The sequence below is a fragment of the Saimiri boliviensis genome, chromosome 2, assembly GCF_048565385.1.
Source record: "Saimiri boliviensis isolate mSaiBol1 chromosome 2, mSaiBol1.pri, whole genome shotgun sequence".
Classification (NCBI taxonomy): Eukaryota; Metazoa; Chordata; class Mammalia; order Primates; family Cebidae; genus Saimiri; species Saimiri boliviensis.
Genome location: NC_133450.1, coordinates 33,530,857 through 33,550,168, shown reverse-complemented (window position 1 = coordinate 33,550,168; position 19,312 = coordinate 33,530,857). Strand labels below are relative to the sequence as shown.

Sequence of the window (19,312 nt, the reverse complement as noted above, 5' to 3'; positions counted from 1 at the left end):
AACCCCTGCCCTCACCTTCAAAGGCTGCCAGGACCCTACACCTGGGTTTCTATACAGCTTTCTCTTTGGCTCCCTCTCTCTCTCCTATGTTCCAGTTTCAGTATACTATCTAAAATGCCAGTCTGACCCTTCACATCAGTAGTCAAAATTTTCCTAGCCCCACACTGGAAACTCAGTGGAAGTTCTAGCATGGAGCACAAGTCCTTCAAGGTTTGACTCCTATGCCTTCTCCAGACTCAACTCTCCTGCATTTTTATCTCTGTCTTTAGTCATTTGGAAGAACTCTTACCCACATTAGGTCTTTGCATACTAATCCCTTCACTCATAACACTTTCTCCCTCCACTCTCCTTTCCTCTTTTCTTTCACCAAAGCAAACTCCTACCCATCCTCCCCTTCTGGGCTTAGCTGTCCCTACAAGTCCTCATTAAGCCCCTAGGAAGAGGTGCTCCTCCTATATGCTTCCATTATCATGATGGAAATACAGTAATTGTCCGTTCACTAGCTGGTTATCCTTGCTGAAATGTGTGTTTATGAAGAAAGAGGACATTCTATTTCATTTGCCTCTGTACTTAGCACATGCCTGGCAGAGTAGGTGGCTGTTGAATATTTATTGAATAAATGGCTAGCTGAATGAATAAATGAATGCTTTTTCTTTTGGAATCCAATAGTTTTCTGAACCTCGTCACATATTTGATTATCTTAGGCAAAGCAACCAGGCTTAAATGAAGGGGGTTATTCCTTTCTTTTTATCTAACCTCAGTAGTTTGAAAAGAAGTCCAGATGTGTGACACATTTCCCAAATCCTGATTGTGGGCAATGACCGAAACATGCAGGCTGGGGAACATGCCCACTAGCACTGCCCATAAACAATACCGATAACGGTGGCTGGAGAACACAAGAGGAACCGCCCTGCACAGGTGCAGGGCAGGGCTGGGGCAAGATGACAACCTATCAGCTTCAGGGTCGCAGACCTGGAGGAGCACTGGGCATGGGAATAGTTTTAACAGGGTCAGTTTCATAACCATCTTCTCCCTTTTCCTACCAGGAAGCTGTAGGTGGTGGTGAAAAGGAGAGCTGGGAAGAGCAAGAACAGAGAGGGAAAGAAAGTAATTGTTCCTCCAACTCCACTCATTCAACCAACATTTACTGGTGCCTACCCTATGCCAGGAACAGTACTAGGCCCTGGGGACACAGTGTGAATAAACACCAGCAATCTTTTCGTACTTTTTGGAGTCTGTTGTCTAGAGGTGTGTCTGGCATTACTCAATCACATACATAAATTTCATGTGCATCTTTAAATTACCTCAAAAACATAAGTTCAGGTTATGAGTGTTTATGAGCAGAGGGTCCATTCTATTCTATTTGCCTCTGGACTTAGCATATGCCTGGCAGAGTATGTGGCTGCTAAATATTTATTGAATGAATGGCTCGCTGAATGAATAAATGAATGCTTTTTCTTTTGGAGTCCAATGGACTCCATAGCCAAATATGGCTTGGCTGTGTCCCCACTCAAATTTCATCTTGAACTGTAGTCCCCATAATCCCAACATGTCCTGGGAGGGACCCAGGGAGGTAACTGAACCATGGGGGTGGTTACCCCCACACTGTTGTTCTTGCGATAGTGAGTTCTCACAATATTTGGTGGTTTTATAAGGGGCTTTCCCCACTTTTGTTAGGCACTTCTCCTTGCTGCCACCATGTGAAGAAGGACATGTCTGCTTCCCGTTCCACCATGATTGTAAGTTTCCTGAGGCCTCCCCAACCCGTGGAGCTGTGTGTCCATTAAACCTCTTTCCTTTATAAATTACCCAGTCTTGGGTATGTCTTTATTAGCAGCGTGAAAACAGACTAATACAGGTATATAAGAAGCAGGGATCTGGCCTAATAAGAGAGGGTATGGAAGGCTTCCTTGAGGCAGTAACTCCTGAGCAAAGAGCTGAAGCATGAGTAGGAGTACTTTAGGGGTATGTTGGAAGAAAAACAAAGCATTCCAAGTGGAGGAAATTGCATGAACAGCCTTCCCTTTTCCATCAAGTTAAAGAAAGAACCACTTCAACCAAGTTCAGTTCTATAGGCCTTACCTGCTTCTTCTTCTCGACCCAATATATACATTTTATTTAAAGAAAAAGGAGGCTACAAAGTGGACTTATGTGCAGGGGCTGCTGCTGGGCATTGTAGATTGCAATGAGGGCCTGGGTGATCAATCCACATCTAGTTAGCCTAAGCTCTGACCATCAGCCATCCTCCTTCGGAGACCTGCAAAGCATGAAGGGGCAGGTTCCTCTCAAACTTGAATCTAGCCAGAGAGGCCAGCAAAAAAGAAGCGCGGGAGGCCAAGAGCCCATGAAGGGTGAACTGATCCCCCTATTTCAGGAAGAGCATGGCGCAGCAGCTATATTTGAAAATCGAGGTAAACAAGAGCTCAGCTCAAGTGGATGGGGCACGACAGCTGTGGAAGATTAATCACACGCCGCTGCAAGTCACCGGGTCGCCAGGGGCCGAGGAGGCTTCCCTTTTGGTCCCCCACCAGAAGGCCGGATGTGTTCCTATCACGTACCCACATTCCACCACCCCCCAACTCCCTCTGCCCCCACCCCCTTTGGGTGTTTCTTGACCACCCTGGAGCTTGGCGGCGCCTGCTGCAGTCTGCGTTTCTGATAAATTGAAACCAATTTCAGTTCTTCTGCCCGGGAGACTTAACCACCGAACGCATTCAGAGGTTTATTTTTTTTAATCACCAGGAAAGGAGAGAGAGAAAGGGGAGGAGAGGTGTTTGTTTTTTAATCGTCAGGAAAGTGGGGAGAGAGAGAGAGAGAGGGGGGAAGGGAGGGGAGGAGAGAAAAGAAGAGAGAGAGAAGGGGGCCAAAGAGAGAGAGCTGCGATGAGCGGGTAAATTTATGGTACTGCATTAAAGGCATTTGGTCTATTTAACCCCCCACCCCCCACCACTACCACACGGTTAAAAATAAAACACAATGAATTAAGATGAAAAACTGCTTTTCCCTCCCTCGGAGCAAATTGCTTTCACCATCTTTCCCAGTGGCTTAGGTCTTCGGGGCACGTCAGTCAGGGCCTGCAGGAGCAGCAGCGCTAGCCTCTGAATGAGGGCTTTGGCTGTGTGTGTGTGTGTGTGTGTGTGTGTGTGTGTGTGTGTGTTTCCACGCGCGCGTATGTGTGTACGCGTGTGCGTGCTGGGGGATCGGGGGAGGGTTAATTATATATGTAAATTATCTCCACCTAGTCCCAGACCGCGCAGACCACGGGGAGTTGGAGAGTGCAGGACTGGAGAAACCCTCCTTCTCCCCCAGCCCCTTGGCCCCAGTGGTCAGTGCGCCGGGGCTGCAGCTTCGGACCCGGCGGTGGAGTCCCGAGATCGGGGTGCGCGCGTGCGTGCATATGTGCACGCGAGCGCGCGCCGAGTGGCTAGCGCGCTTCCCTTCCAGCCCCCAAACCCCGCGGACTGTTACAGCCCTAGAAACACAACACGCCCTGGCCCCAGGCGGCACACATGTGCCCACATGCATCCAGCACACAACACAGCAATCAGTCTCCCCAAACAGCACCCGCTCCCAGCCCGGCATGCCGACGATCCGACTGTACCCATCTGCCCAGGCATCTCTCTCTGCCCCTCCCCACCTGGCAGCACCCTCCCGTAGACACCCACTCTGCCAGACCTCCCCCACAACACCGCATACACAATACACTTTCCGGGCACCCTTCCCCCACTTCTTCTGGCACTAAATCCACAGGAAGGCGGTTCATATGAATGATCTTGAGAAAGAACTTAACACCATTATTCACAATCAGGGATCCTCTTAGGGGCACCCCAAGACCCCCAACCTCTACCTCCCATCTTGGCTGCCCGCTAAGGGGGAAGGGCAGGAAGCTCACCCCATTACTCACCGTTTCCTCTCGGCCTCCCGAGCGGAGTGGGCAAGTGAGTGGGGTGAGGAGGGTGCGCGATGCCCCCGCCGCCGGGCGCCTCACCGGCCGCAGCGGCTCATCGCCCCCGCGGGCTGCCCGCCGGCCGCAGCCGTGTCCGGGACATGTCAGTCCGCCGCCGCCGCCGCCGCCCGCCCGCCCGGGTTCGTGGGCTCGCAGCTGTCAGGGAGCTGCGGGGCAGCGCATCTGGAGCGCGAGGTCTGCGGGGGAGGTTGTCTGGGGCCAGGGCGAGGGGTCCCGGGAGGGGAGGGGTCCTTCCGCGCAAATTTCCGAAAGAGGGAAACCCCGACCCACAGCGGGGCTGGAATCTACACGGGAGAGAGGCCCGGAGTCCCGGCCGGGGGCAGCGGGGGATCCCTGCCGGGAGGGGCAGGAAGGCGAGCAGCCCGGCGCGCCCTGGCGGCTCCGAGGGACCCGGGCTCCGGCTTGTGGTCGCGTCGCCTGGGCTTTCCCGGGGCTGGGAGCGCGCCGGGTCTCCGCCTTGCACGCTGTCACCGCGGGAGACGTCTCGGCCTCGCCGCGCGCAGAGGGGACGCGCGGAGAGGCTGGTTTCTGGGCGAGCCGAGAGCTTTGCCCATTAAGCTGCCGCAAGAAGCCAAATCAAAAAGCCAATCTCCAAGCCTCCAAACGGAACGTCACCCTATCAGCTGGGAGAGAGCGCCGCACCGAATGACAAGCCGCGCATATTTATCCTCGCGCACCGAGGGGAGACTCTCAGAACGCTCCCCGACCGGCAGCGGGGAAGTCGAGCCGGCATCCCGCAACCCGCATCCAGAGCCCCCGAGGACCGAATTCAGATCCAACCCCTGCCCCGCGGCCACCGGCTCCAGTCGGAGCCTGGCGCCCGCGCCTCCCAGCCCGCAGCACATCAAGACGGCGGCGCGTCCTGACCTGGATTCTGCCGAGTTGGGAGCTCCAGGCAGCAGGCGAGCGCGCGGCACCGGCTTTCCCCTTGTCCTCAGGAGACGCTGCCTGCAATTCCGAAATGAAGTCTCCACCAAACACATCTGTGGTTTTTAAATATAGCAGGGAACGATTACCCAGGCAGGGTCCACCCATGCTTAGGGGAGGAGTTGAGGGGGATGGAGGTTGGCAGTGGAGGGAAAAGAAAACTCCTTTTTCCCCCTTTTTTTCTTCTCTTCTTGGTGCAGAACACAGCCTGTCATTTTCTCAACCCAAGTCAAACAACAGCTTGTGAGAGACGCTTGGGTGAGCTCTGGTATGTTGGCTTTTCGGGTTTCTAAGGCTAAAAATAAGAGGGGGCTGCCTCCCAAATTGCTGCTTACTCTGGGCCTGGGAGGCTGGAAGAGAGCTGGTCCTTTGATGCAGCAGCGGGACTAGGGCTTGGGGCTTGGCTCAGGCAGAGTGTACACACGTAGCCTTAAATCAGATGCCTGTAATTTCTGCTATATTTGTCAGGCTTGGTCCTAGAGGCATGAGGGGTGGGCAGGCCCCTCCTAAGAATGGGGTTTCAAGTCGTTAGTTTATCGGTGGCATTAGGCAGATCTAAAATGAGCCTGGTGCCTGGCCTTTTGTAGCGGCATCAGTGCAGACAAGTCAGAATGTAAGGGCAGGAAGTTGCTCTCTGAGGCCTCTCTGCTGCCTGAAGCTGAGTGTGAGGGACCAAAAGATGATAATAATACTTACCAAATATCAGCACCCTTTAAGGGCCATGAGTGGTGCTAGTGAATTTGACTGTGTTATCTCATGCCATCCTCCTAAAACTCTAGGAGCCAGGTACAGTTACCAACTCCCTTTTCCGTTGAGGAAATCGAGACAGGTTAAATAACCATCCCAAGGCCACATGCAGACGAACCAAGGGCTGGAATAAAGTGCAACCAACCAGAGCTGTGCTGACACCACAGCAGTGCCTGTGACCCCTGAGATCCCTGGCTCCCCTGCCCGGCTGCTCTGGAGCAAGGCTTGGTTCAAAGGGTGTAGAGACTGGGAAATCTCTAAGCCTGGGGTGGCAGGAGGTCTTTGCTGGTCCTGCGACTCGGTGTTCCTTTAGCAAGCCATGTGGTGGTTTCTGGCTGAGTCCTGAGTCAGAGTCCTGGGTGTGCTCAGTAGGAGTGCTTTCAGACCCCTGAACCTTTACGGGTCTTGTATTTCATTTAAAGTTAGGGCTGGGACACTGACTTTGAAAGATTTCAATAGCTTCTAAATTTGTGTGATGCCAGGATATGTCAATTACTGGGACTTACCTTGTGTCTGTTCCCATGAAGAGTCACAATGCTGATCGGGCTACAGTGCAGACAAAGAGATGGCTAGAGGGCATATAAATTGGTATCGTTTTTAGGGAGGGCAATTTTGAAAGATACATCAAATTCCTTAAAAATGTGAATGCCTGTGACACAGTAATTTTCCTGGAAGAAATTTGTTCTCTGACAATCATTAAGGCTATGCTCAAATATTTAGTTACAAGGATATTCGTGGTAGTGATTATAAGAGTGAAAAATTGGAAACATCTTAATCTTCCAACACAACAAATTGATGAAGTACACACATTTTTGTTGACATAATGCTGTGTTCTACCACTGTAGAAATATCAATGTAGCATTCTGTGTACTGACAGGGGAAGGTTTTTATAATATATCATAGAGAGAGAGAGAGAAACAAAACAAAACCAGAATGCAATGTGATACAGAGTGTGGGGCAGGGGAGAACGGGGGGTGGGGGTAGGGGTGAGTATGCATGTCCTGGCAGCATAAAAACACCAAATGGTAGTGGTTATCTCTTGGTGGTGGATTTCTGGTGTTTTTTTTTCTCTTTAGATCAACTTTACTGAGATATAATTTACATACAACAAAGCTCACCTTTTTTGTGATATATGCTTTATTAAGGCATTGAAAGCAAGCTCTAATGCACAGGCTAAATGTCTCAGTAGTGAGGAACATGAATCTGTAAAACCATCCCAGTAGTGAGGAACAGGAATAATACTTCAAGATATCTGCAAAAACTAACTGATGATATTAAAATATCTGACATTTCTAATAGAGATAAAGTTACAGGCATCCCAACATCACCACTACTGCTAAAAACTCGCCTGTTTTAAGTGTATAGCTCGATGAGTTTTTATACAAATAGATACACATACAGCAACAACCTCAATCAAGATCTAGAACATTTTCATTTCCCCCAGAAGTTCTTTCAGGACCCTTTATTCTCATCCAGTCTCCCCACAGGCAACTATTGATCTGCTTTCCGTCCCTATGGATTAGTTTTGCTTGTGCCAGAATTTTGTTTGCTTGTTAATATCTATTGATACCTTTTCAGTGAACATTACCTATTCACTAAAACTGAACCAACGACTACAAGAACAGAATTGGTCATGGCGTTTTTTTTAGAACTACCAAAAAGAACAGACAGGAGCCTCATCTTCCTGTTGCCACCCATGACAGGGCAGTGTTAGGGGAGGAAGGGAGAGGTGCCAAAACACCTCAACCACCTCTGTAAGCAAAGCTGACTGGCATGGGTTCCTTTGCTTTCTAGGTAGACTGAAATAGTAAAGCCCTACTCTGCATTCTGGGCCTCAGTATCCTCACCAGTAAAATGGGAATAATAATGATAGTAATATCCGCTTTATGAGGTTGTTGTGAGAATTCAGTGAGATTACAGTTTCTGGGACAGACCAATCCCCAGAAATACATCAGTTCTCCTTCTCAACTACTCTTTTCTCCCCCAGCCCTGCTTCTCTCTCCCATCTTAAGCTGTACAGCCAACTTTCATGTGGCCTATGAAGTCTTGAGAATTTCTTGCTTGGTTTTTTTTCTCCCCACTACATGCGTACAGGGTTGGAAAACACTAAATGTAATGACACTGTGACTTCCACTTCTGCCATTTTTTATTTATTTATTTATTTTTGAGACAAAGTCTCACTCTGTCACCCAGGCTGGAGTGCAGAGATGTCATCTCGGCTCACTACAACCTCCACCTCCCAAGTTCAAGCGATTCTCCTGCCTCAGCCTCCTGAGTAGCTGGGACCACAGGTGCACACCACCTCGCCCAGCTAATTTTTATATCTTTCAGGGGTTTCATCATGCTGCCCAGGATGGTCTCGATCTCCTGACCTTGTGAGCCACCGGGCCCAGCCTGTCATTGTTTATTTATATCTGGTTGTACTAGAATCCAAGGAGACGTTCACAGGAAAGCTGGAAAGCAAGCTACGTATTGTCAGCATTGGGAGCAAAAGCCACAAACCTCATCTTCAAGTTGGGAGGAAACACAGACCCAGAGAAGTTAGAGGATTCAGCTCAGTCACAGAGCTTAGTAAGAACTAAACAGACTCTTTAAAGGACTAAATTGTGTCTCTCAAAATTGGTATGTTGAAGCTCTAACCCTTAGTACCCAGAATGTGCCTGGGTTTTGAGATAGGATCTTTAAAGAGGTAATACAATTAAAACAGTGCTGTTAGAGTGGACCTTAATCCAATATGACTACTAGCCTTATAAAAAGAGATTAGGACACAGACAGACAGAGGGATGACCTTGTGAGGACACAGCAAGAAGGCAGCCATCTGCAAGCCAAGGAGAGAGAAGTCCCATGTGCTGCACCTTGACATGGGAGTTCTAGCCTCCAGAACTGCAAGAAAATAATTTCCGTTATTTAAGTCACTCAGTCTTTGGTATTTTGTCATAGTAGTCCTGATTCTCTGAGTCCCTGTCATAGGATACCCTTTCTCCAAAAGCTGAGCAGCATGTGATGGGGCAGATGGGATGAAGAGTGGGAAGGGGCCATGTGGCTTCTTGGTGAGGCCCCAGTATTTACCATGATGCTGCAGAACTCCACAAGCCAGTGCCTCTCTGAAAGCGAGGTCTCAGGCGCTTCACAAGCAGCAGACCATCCTGCACAAGGCGTGGTGTCTCTTCTCACAGCAACCTAGGTGCGAGCATTCTGCAGCCCTGGGACTATACAATCTGATAGCAATTAAGAAATAAGAACCGTCAAGTCGAAGCTAAAAGTAAGTTCTGGAGCAGCTCTGTAGGGAAGATGGAAGTTCAGTAAGTCCTGTCTGATAACAGGGTATTTAGTGAGACGTAATTCTTCTCTATGGGTTATATTATGCTTAATCTCATCATAACTTCTATTTCAAAAATTTGTCACTTAATTATCTTTTCTTTTTTCCTTTAATAAAGGTTATTGCAGTAGGTTATACATACAAAAATGTGCACGTCATAACTATAGCTCGAAGAATTTTCACAATGTGAATATATTTTATTTAATCGTCTTCCAGAACAATGAGCAATACAAGTACCCCAGGAGCTCCCCCTTGTGCCTCTCCCAGTGGTGCTTGTCCCTCTTCTCCAGAGGGAACGGTTCTCCTGATTTCTAAAACCATACATTAATCTTATGTGACTTTGAACTCTATGTAAATGGAAGCAGATAGAAAGTACTATTTTGGGATTCTTAACTCAACATAATTTTGGTGATGTTCATCCATATTGTTGTGTGTAGCAGCAATTTGTAATTTTGCATTGTTGTATAGTTTCCTTTGAATAAGTATGCAACTGAACTTTTCATTCTGTTTTTGATATTTAAATTGTTTCTTTTTCAAAATTTTTTGAATAATGCTGCTGTGAACATTTGCATACACTCTCCCTCTCCAAGACTATATGATCATATGCTTCTCAGCACTTAGTATTGTCAGACTACTTAAAGTTAGCCATTCTGGTGGATATAAATTTAACTTTAATTTGTGGCCTTAATTTGCATTTTTTTTAAATTTTGCTTTAAGTTCTGGGATACATAGGCAAAAGGTACCAGTTTGCTACATAGGTATACACGTGTGTATATAGTGGTTTGCTGCACCTATCAACCCATCATCTAGGTTTTAAGCCCCACATGCATTGGGTATTTGTCCTAATGCTCTCCCTCCCCTGGCCCCCAACCCCCAACAGGCCCTGGTGTATGATGTCCTCCTCCCTGTGTCCACATGTCCTCATTGTTCAACTCCCACTTATGAGTGAGAACATGTGGTGTTTGTTTTTCTGTTACTGTGTTAGTTTGCTAAGGATGATGGTTTACAGCTTCATCCATGTCCCTGCAAAGGACACGAACTCATCCTTTTTCATGGCTGCATAGTATTCCGTGGTATATATGTGCTACGTTTTCTTTACCAAGTCCATCATTAAAGGGCAATTCCAAGTCTTTGCTATTGTAAATGGTGCTGCAGTAAACATATGTGTGCATGTGTCTATATAGTAGAATGATTTATATTCCTTTGGATATATTCTCAGTAATGGGATTATTGGGCCAAATCATATTTCTGGTTCTAGATCCTTGAGGAATTGCCACATTGTCTTCCACAGTGGTTGAACTAATTTATTCTCCTATCAACAGTGTAAAAGTGTTCCTATGTCTCCACAGCCTCACCAACATCTGTCATTTCCTGACTTTTTAATAATCGCCATTCTAACTGACATCAGATGGTATCTCATTGTGGTTTTGATTTGCATTTCTCTAATGACCAGTGATGATGCACTTTTTTTCATATGTTTGTTGGCCACATAAATGTCTTCTTTTGAGAAGTGTCTGTTCATATCCTTTGCCCACATCTTGATGGGGTTATTTGTTTTTTCCTTGCAAATTTGTTTAAGTTCCTTGTAGATTCTGGATATTAGATCTTTGTCAGATGGACTGATTGCAAAAATGTTCTCCCATTCTCTAGGTTACCTGTTCACTCTGATGACATTTTCTTTTCCTATGCAGAAGCTCTTTCAGTTGATTAGATCCCATTTGTCAATTTTGGCTTTTGTTGTCATTGCTTTTGGTGTTTTAGTCACGAAGTCTTTGCCCATGCCTTTATCCTGAATGGTATTGCCTAGATTTTCTTCTAGGGTTTTTATAGTTTTGGGTTTTACATTTAAGCGTTTAATCCATCTGGAGTTAATTTTTGTATAAGGTGTAAGGAAGGGGTCCAGTTTCAGTTTTCTGTGTGTGGCTAGCCAGTTTTCCTGGCACCATTTATTAAATAGGGAATCCTTTCCCCATTGCTTGTTTTTGTCAGGTTTGTTGAATATCAAATGGTTATAGATGTGTGGTGTTATTTCTGAGGACACTATTCTATTCCATTGGTTATATATCTGTTTTGGTACCAGTACCATGCTATTTTTGTTACCGTAGCCTTGTAGTATATTATAGTATGTAGTCAAGTAGTGTGATGCCTCCAGCTTTGTTCTTTTTGCTTAGAATTGTCTTGCCTTTATGGGCTCTTTTTTCATTCCATGAAATTTAAAGTAGTTTCTTCTAATTCTGAGAAGAAAGTCAGTGGTAGCTTAATGGGAAAAGCATTGAAATTATAAATTGCTTTGGGCATTATGGCCATTTTCACGATATTGATTCTTCCTATCCATGAGCATGGAATGTTCTTTCATTTGTTTGTGTCCTCTCTTATTTCTTTGAGCAGTGATTTGTAGTTCTCCTTGAAGAGGTCCTTCACGTCCCTTGTAAGTTTTATTCCTGGGTATTTTATTCTCTTTGTAGCAATTCTGATTGAGAGTTCACTCGTAATTTGGCTCTCTGCTTGTATATTATTGGTGTTTAGAAATGCTTGTGATTTTTGCACATTGATTTTGTATCCTGAGACTTTGCTGAAGTTGCATATCAGCTTAAGGAGTTTTGGGGCTGAGATGATGGGGTTTTCTAAATATACAATCATGTCATCTGTAAACAGAGACAATTTTACTTCTCTTCCTATTTGAATATCCTTTATTTCTTTCTCTTGCCTGATTGCCTTGGCCAGAAATTCCAATACTATGTTGAATAGGAATTTTGAGAGAGGGCATCCTTTTCTTGTGCTGGTTTTCAAAGGGAATGCTACCAAATTTTTCCCATTCAATATGATATGGCTATAGCTTTGTCATAAATAGCTCTTACTATTTTGATATACATTCCTTTAATACCTAGTTTGTTGAGAATTTTTAGTATGAGGGGATGGTGACTTTTATCAAAAGGCCTTTTCTGCATCTATTGAGATAATCATGTAGTTTTCGTCATTGGTTCTGTTTACGTGATGGATTACGTTTATTGATCTGCGTATGTTGAACCAGGCTTGCATCCCAGGAATGGAGCTGACCTGATCATGGCGGATACACTTTTTTATGTGCTGCTGGATTCAGTTTGCCAGTATTTTATCGATAATTTTCACATTTACGTTCTTCAGGGATATTGGCCTGAAATTTTCTTTTTTGTTGTGTCTCTGCCAGGTTTTGGTATCAAGATGATGCTGGCCTCATAAAATGAGTTAGGGAGGAGTCCCTCTTTTTCTATTGTTTGGAATAGTTTCAGAAGGAATGGTACCAGCTCCTCTTTGTACCTCTGGTAGAATTCGGCTGTGAATCCATCTGGTACTGGGCTTTTTTTTGGTTGGTAGGCTGTTAATAACTGCCTCAATTTTAGAACTTGTTATTGGTCTAGTAAAGAATTCGACTTCTTCCTGGTTTAGTCTTGGTTGGGTGTATGTGTCCAGGAACTTATCCATTTCTTCTAGATTTTCCAGTTTATTTACATCTAGGTACTGATGGTATTCTCTAATGGCAGTTTGTATTTCTGTGGAATCAGTGGTGATACCCCCTCATCATTTTTTATTGCATCTCTATTTGATTCTTCTCCCTTTTGCTCTTTATTAGTCTAGTTAGTGGACTATTTGTTAATCTTTTCAAAAATAAAAATTAAAAAAAAAACAGCTCCTGGATTTATTGATTTTTTTGAAGGGTTTTCCATGTCTGTATCTCCTTCAGTTCTGCATCTCCTTTAGTTCTGCTCTGATCTTAGTTATTTCTTGTCTTCTGCTACTTTTGAATTTGTTTGGTTTTCTTCTCTAGTTACTCCAATTGTGATGTTATGGTGTCAATTTTAATCTTTCCAGCTTTCTGATGTGGATATTTCATGCTATAAATTTCCCTCTTAACACCGCTTTAGCTGTGTCCTAGAGATTCTGCTATATTGTCTCTCTGTTCTCATCGGTTTCAAAAACTTCTTTATTTCAGTAGTCATTCAGGGGTAGGTTGTTCAGTTTCTATGTAGTTGTGTGGTTTTGAGTGAGTTTCTTAATCCAGAGTTCTAATTTGATTGCACTGTGGTCTGAGAGACTGTTATGATTTTGTTCTTTTGCATTTGCTGAGGAGTGTTTACTTCTAATTATGTGGTCAATTTTAGAGTAAGTGCTATGTGGTGCTGAGAAGAATGTATATTCTGGTTGATTTGGGGTGGAGAGTTATGTAGATGTCTATTAGGTCCACTTGGTCCAGAGCTGAGTTCAAGGCCTGAATATCATTGCTAATTTTAGATCTTGTTGATCTAATATTGACAGTGGAGTGTTAAAGTCTCCCACTATTATTGTGTGGGAGTCTAAGTCATTTTTTTTTCTTTTTTTTTTGAGATGGAGTTTCGCTCTTGTTACCCAGGCTGGAGTGCAATGGCGCGATCTCGGCTCACTGCAACCTCTGCCTCCTGGGTTCAGGCACTTCTCCTGCCTCGGCCTCCTGAGTAGCTGGGATTACAGGCATGCGCCACCATGCCCAGCTAATTTTTTTAGTATTTTTAGTAGAGACGGGGTTTCACCATGTTGACCAGGATGGTCTCTATCTCTTGACCTTGTGATCCACCCGCCTCTGCCTCCCAAAGTGCTGGGATTACAGGCTTGAGCCACCGCGCCCGGCCCTAAGTCACTTTTTAGGTCTCTAAGAACTTGTTTTATAAATCTAGGTGCTCCTGTATTGGGTACATATATATTTAGAATAGTTAGCTCTTTTTGTTGCATTGATTACTTTACCATTATGTAATGCCCTTATTGTTCTCTTTTGATCTTTGTTGGTTTAAAGTCCGTTTTATCAGAGACTAGGATTATAGCCCCTGCCTTTTTTTCTCTCACTTTCCATTTACTTGGTAAATATTTCTCCATCTCTTTATTTTCAGCCTATGTGTGCCTTTGCACATGAGATGAGTCTCCTGAATACAGCACACCACTGGGACTTGACTCTAACCAACTTACCAGTCTGTGTCTTTTCACTGTGGCATTTAGTCCATTTACATTTAAGGTTAATATAGTTATGTATGAATTTGATCCTGTCATCGTGATGCTAGCTGTTTACTTTGCACATTAGTTGATGCAGTTTCTTCTTGGTGTCATTAGTCTTTATATTTCAGTGTGTTTTGCAGTGGCTGGTAACAGTTTTTCCTTTCTATATTTAGTGCTTCCTTCAGGAGCTCTTGTAAGGCAGGCCTGGTGGTGACAAAATCCCTCAGTATTTGCTTGTCTGTAAAGGATTTTATTTCTCCTTTGCTTATGAAGCTTAGTTTTGCTCGATATGAACTTCTGGGTTCAAAATTCTTTTTTTTTTTTTTTTAAAAAGAATGTTGAATATTGGCCCTCACTCTCTTCTGGCTTGCAGGGTTTCTGCAGAGAGATTCACTGTTAGTTTGATGGGCTTCCCTTTGTAGGTAACCTGATCTTTCTCTCTGGCTGCCCTTAACATTTTTCCCTTCGGTTTCAACCTCGTAGAATCTGACGACTATGTGTCTTGGGATTGCTCTTCTCACGGAGTATCTTAGTGATGTTCTCTGTATTTCCTGAATTTGAATGTTGGCCTGTCTTGCTAGGCTGGGGAAGTTCTCCCGGATAGTATACTGAAATGTGTTTTCCAACTTGGTTCCATTCTCCCCATCATTTTCAGGTATACCAATCAATTGTAGGTTTGGTCTTTTCACATAGGCCCATATTTCTTGGAGGCTTTGTTCATTCCTTTTCATTCTTTTCTCTCTAATCTTGTCTTCATGCTTTATTTCAGTAAGTTGATCTTCAATCTCTGATATCCTTTCTTCCGCTTGATCAGTTTGGCTGTTGACACTTGTGTATACTTCATGAAGTTCTTATGCTGTGTTTTTCAGCTCAGTTAGATCATTTATGTTCCTATCTAAACTGGTTATTCTAGTTAGCAATTCTTGTAACCTTTTATCAAGGTTCTTAGCTTCCTTGCATTGGGTTAGAACATCCTCCTTTAACTCAGAGCAGTTTTATTACCCATCTTCTGAAGCCTATCTCCATCACTTCATCAGTCTCATTCTCCATCCAGTTTTGTTCCCTTTCTGGAGAAAAGTTGTGATCATTTGGAGAAGAAGAAGCATTCTGATGTTTGGAATTTTCAGCATTTTGCACTGGTTTTTCCTCATCTTCATGGATTTATCTACCTTTGATCTTTGAGGCTGATGACCTTTGGATGGGGTTTCTGTGTGTGGAGTTCCTTTTTGTTGATGTTGATGTTATTGCTTTCTGTTTGTTAGTTTTTCTTCTAACAGTCAGGCTCCTCTTCTGCAGCTCTGCAGCAGTTTGCTGGAGGTCCACTCCACACTCTGTTCACCTGCGTATCACCAGTAGAGGCTGCAGAACAGCAAAGATTGCTGCCTGCTCCTTCTTCTGGAAGCTTCATCCCAGAGGAGCACCAGCCTGATGACCACAAGAGCTCTCCAGTATGAGGTGTTTGTCGACCCCTGTTGGGAGGTCTCTCCCAGTCAGGAGGCACAGGGGTCAGGGACACTTAGCAGAGTTGGTGCGCTGTGCTAGAAGAATCCCTTTTGTCAGAATTAGGTGCTCTCTCCACTCCTTTCCCCAGGTGCTGTGTCCCAGGGAGATGAGGGTTTTGTCTGTAAGCCCCTGACTGGGGCTGTTACCTTTCCTTCAGAGATGCCCTGCCCAGTGAGGAGGAATCTAGAGAAGCAGTCTGGCCACAGCCGCTTTGCTAGGCTATGGTGAACTCCACCCAGTCCAGACCTCTCAGCCTCCTTAACACTGTCAGAGGAAAACTGCCTACCAAATTTCCATTTTCTTACTGACTACTGAAGTGGAAGTTTTTTTCATGCATGTATTGGCTTTTGGATCCCATTTTTTGTTAAGTTTTGCTCAAGTTCATTACTTATTTTTCCATGAGGTCTTTTTCTTATTGATTTGTGAAGGTTCTTCACGTATTCTGGATGAGTCTTCTATCATCACATACATTGCAAATATCTTCTCCCAGTTGGTGGCTTCCTTTTCATCCCTGTATTGTGTCTTTTGATGAACAGAATTCTTACATTTAATGTAGTCTATTTATCATGTTTTTGTCTTTTATCATAAGTGCTTTCTGGTTTCTGTTCCTTTGCCTAATCAAGGTTATGAAGATATTTTTCTGTGTTAGTTTCTAGAACTTTTACATTCTAACTTTAAATTTTGGATCTACAATTCTCCTGGGATTGAATTTTTGTATTTAATATAAAGTAGGGCTGGAATTTTATTTCTTTCATATGAATATATAAATGACTCAGTAGATTTTATTGGAGAGATCATTTTACCTGCAATATCACCTTTCCTGTGAATCAAGTTTTGTGCATATATGAGTCTATTTATGGACTTTCTACTCTGTTTTATTGTTTTATTTTTCTCATCTTGTATCTACATCAGACTGTCTTAATTAATGTAGCTTATAAGAAATCTTAGTATCAGGTAGAATGAGTGTTTTCACTTTGCTCTTCTTCATGAGTACCTTGGTTATTTTTGGCCCTTTGCAATTACACATAAATTTTAGAATCAGCTTGTCCGTTTTCACCAAAATGCCTGCTGAGAAGCTAATTAAGATTGCACTGAATTTATAGATCAAACTGGAGAGAATTGGCATCTTTACAATATTGAGTCTTCTGACCTGTGAACATGGAATATTTATTTATTTAGATCTTTAATTTCTCCCAGTGATGTCTTAAATTTTCCAATGCACAGGTCTTGCACACAGTAGACCCTTGAAGATCAGGGCTTTGAATTTCGAGGATCCAATTTATATGTATATATTTGTTCAACAGAAAGCAGATTTTAAAAATGCAGTATATTGGGTATATATCCAAAGGATTATAAATCGTTCTACTATAAGGACACGTGCACGCAAATGTTCATTGCAGCACTGTTTACAATAGCAAAGACCTGGAACCAACCCAAATGCCCATCAATGATAGACTGGACAGGGAAAATGTGGCACATATACACCATGGAATATTATTCAGCCATCAAAAATGATGAGTTCGTGTCCTTTGTAGGGACTTGGATGAACCTGGAAACCATCATTCTCAGCAACCTGACACAAGAGCAGAAAATAAAATACCGCATGTTCTCACTCATAGGTGGGTGTTGAACAATGAGAACACATGGACACGGCGGGAAGCACTACACACTGCGGTCTGTTAGGGGGAAATAGGGGAGGGACAGTGGGGGGTGGGGAGTTGGGGAGAGATAGCATGGGGAGAAATGCCAGATATAGGTGATGGGGAGGAAAGCAGCAAATCACACTGCCACGTGTGTACCTATGCAACAATCTTGCATGTTCTTCACATGTACACCAAAATCTAAAATGCAATAAAATAAATTTTAAAAAAAATTTAAAAAATAAAAATAAAAATGCAGTATTTGCAGGATGTGAGACCTGCCTATAATGAAGGACAACTTTTCATTTATGTGTGTTCCACAGGGCCAACTGCGGGACTTGAGTATCCCTGGATTTGTGGATATGCAGGGGCTCCTGGAACTCATCCCCCATATTTACTGAGAGACAACTGTGGTTCTTTAGATTTCTTCCTTGGTATTTGGGTTCTGTAATGCCACATAAATGGTATTATTTTCTTTTTGTTCTAATTAAACAAAATTTTATGTAAAATTGTTTTTTATGATTAAAAATTAAATTTATTTTCATAAACTGATTTTGTATACAGCAACATTGTTAAACTTACTTTAATTCTAAAGGTTTGTAGATTGTTTGGGATTTCTTTCCTCATACATAACTGTGCTTACACATTTCTTCCTTACAAATCTTTTATTTTTCCAATGACTAGGATCACAAATACATCAATAAATAGAAGTGGACATAGCGAGAATATCTGTTTCTTTCTTGATCTCAACGGAAATGCTTTCAATATTTTCCCCTTAAATATGATTTTTTTTGTAGAAACTATTAAATTAAGTAATTTCCCTTCTCTTCCTAATTTCTCAAGGTTTCTCTTGTTTTAGTCATAAACTTTTTTGCTTTCTTTTCATTCCTTTTATTGTGTCTTTTGGTGAACAGAACTTCATCAAATGCTTTCTTTGCATCTATTGAGAAATTGTATAAAATTTCCACTTAATCTGTTAAAGTGATAAATTATAATTAATTAATTTTCTAATAACTAATCAGCTTTACATTCCCAGAATAAAGTCATGTTGGTTGTGTCACATTATCCTTTTAAGTGTATTACTTAATTTGGTTAGCTAGCAAATTGCAAAGGATTTCTGTATCTACATTCATAGCAGAGATTGGCCAATAATTTCTCTTAGCTCTAATTTTTTTTCTCTATCCAACTCTTTCAGACATCTCTGTGGGCTCCCCTCTTTCTGTCTATATTTTTTGTACTTATGTTCTCCAGAGTTCTGCCCTTGGCCTTCTCTCCTCACTTTACACACTCCTTGGGTATTCTCACCTGTTCCCACGGCTTCAACAACCGTCTAGATGCTGACAGTTCTCGAATCTGTATCTCCAGTCAGCCATCCCTCTTGAGCCTCCCACGCGTATCTCCAGCTGACTCTGACATTTCTCCTTCAAATATCATGCCAGCTCCCCAGGTTCATCAGGGATCCATGCCCTCCAGATATGTTTCCTCTTGTATTTCCGAAGTCAGTACTGCCATCTTTCTAGTTTCTCAAGCCAGACACCTGGATGTCATGCTGGACTTCTCTTTCTCCCACATCCTTTATCCAATCAGTCAACAAGGCCTATCTGTTCTACCATGGAAATACTTTCTCTGAAGTGACGCACAGTCTAGCAACAAAACCTTCCTAAACATGTGTCGGAATTATATAAGAGGTAAAAGGATGTGCTACTGGATGTTAGATGAGGATGCCTGTATGTTTTAAGAAGGTCACTAAATGTCAAGTTTAACCTATGACTGGAAAAGAAAATGTATGTCAGAATCTAGGGAGAGAAGGCAAAGAGGATGCTGTAATACTGAAGGCATGGCATTCTTATTCTGTTGACAATCATCATATATCCACTCTTGGCAGAAACAGGCTACGGGGGCAGCCCTTTCTATCTTTCTGAATTATCCCACAGACATTTAATTTAGGAATGCCCACCTGAGTTAGAAAAACACAGTCAGAAGAGGGACTTCAAAGGCATAAAATTCAGGGGCACCTCTTCAAGAGAACTGCTCTCTCCCACAGAAGGTGAACAAAGATCTTCTAACCCTTTGAATGCCCTCGGGGTCATGGGGCACTGAGAGGGTGGAGAGAGGGTCTGAGAGTCAAACTGAGATAGAAACCTGGATAAATAGGAAACATAATAACCAAGAATAGAACGACAAATCTCTTCACTGTTCTAAAATGGA

General features: G+C 43.5%; 1 protein-coding gene across 9 annotated transcripts in view; it reads right to left on the bottom strand.

Annotated features, from left to right (window-relative positions):
• Nucleotides 1-4,918, bottom strand: part of SLC8A3 (solute carrier family 8 member A3) — a 146,632-nt gene extending 141,714 nt beyond the window's left edge. For 6 of the 9 annotated variants that reach the window (XM_074393060.1, XM_010335221.3, XM_074393066.1 and 3 more), the window contains exon 1: nt 3,905-4,531. The gene's annotated coding sequence lies outside the window, so the exon portion shown is untranslated. Of the gene's footprint in view, nt 1-3,904; nt 4,533-4,834 lie in introns of those variants that run through there. The other 3 variants (XM_074393065.1, XM_074393067.1, XM_074393062.1) reach the window with 2 other exon arrangements.
• Nucleotides 4,919-19,312: the final 14,394 nt, after the last annotated feature.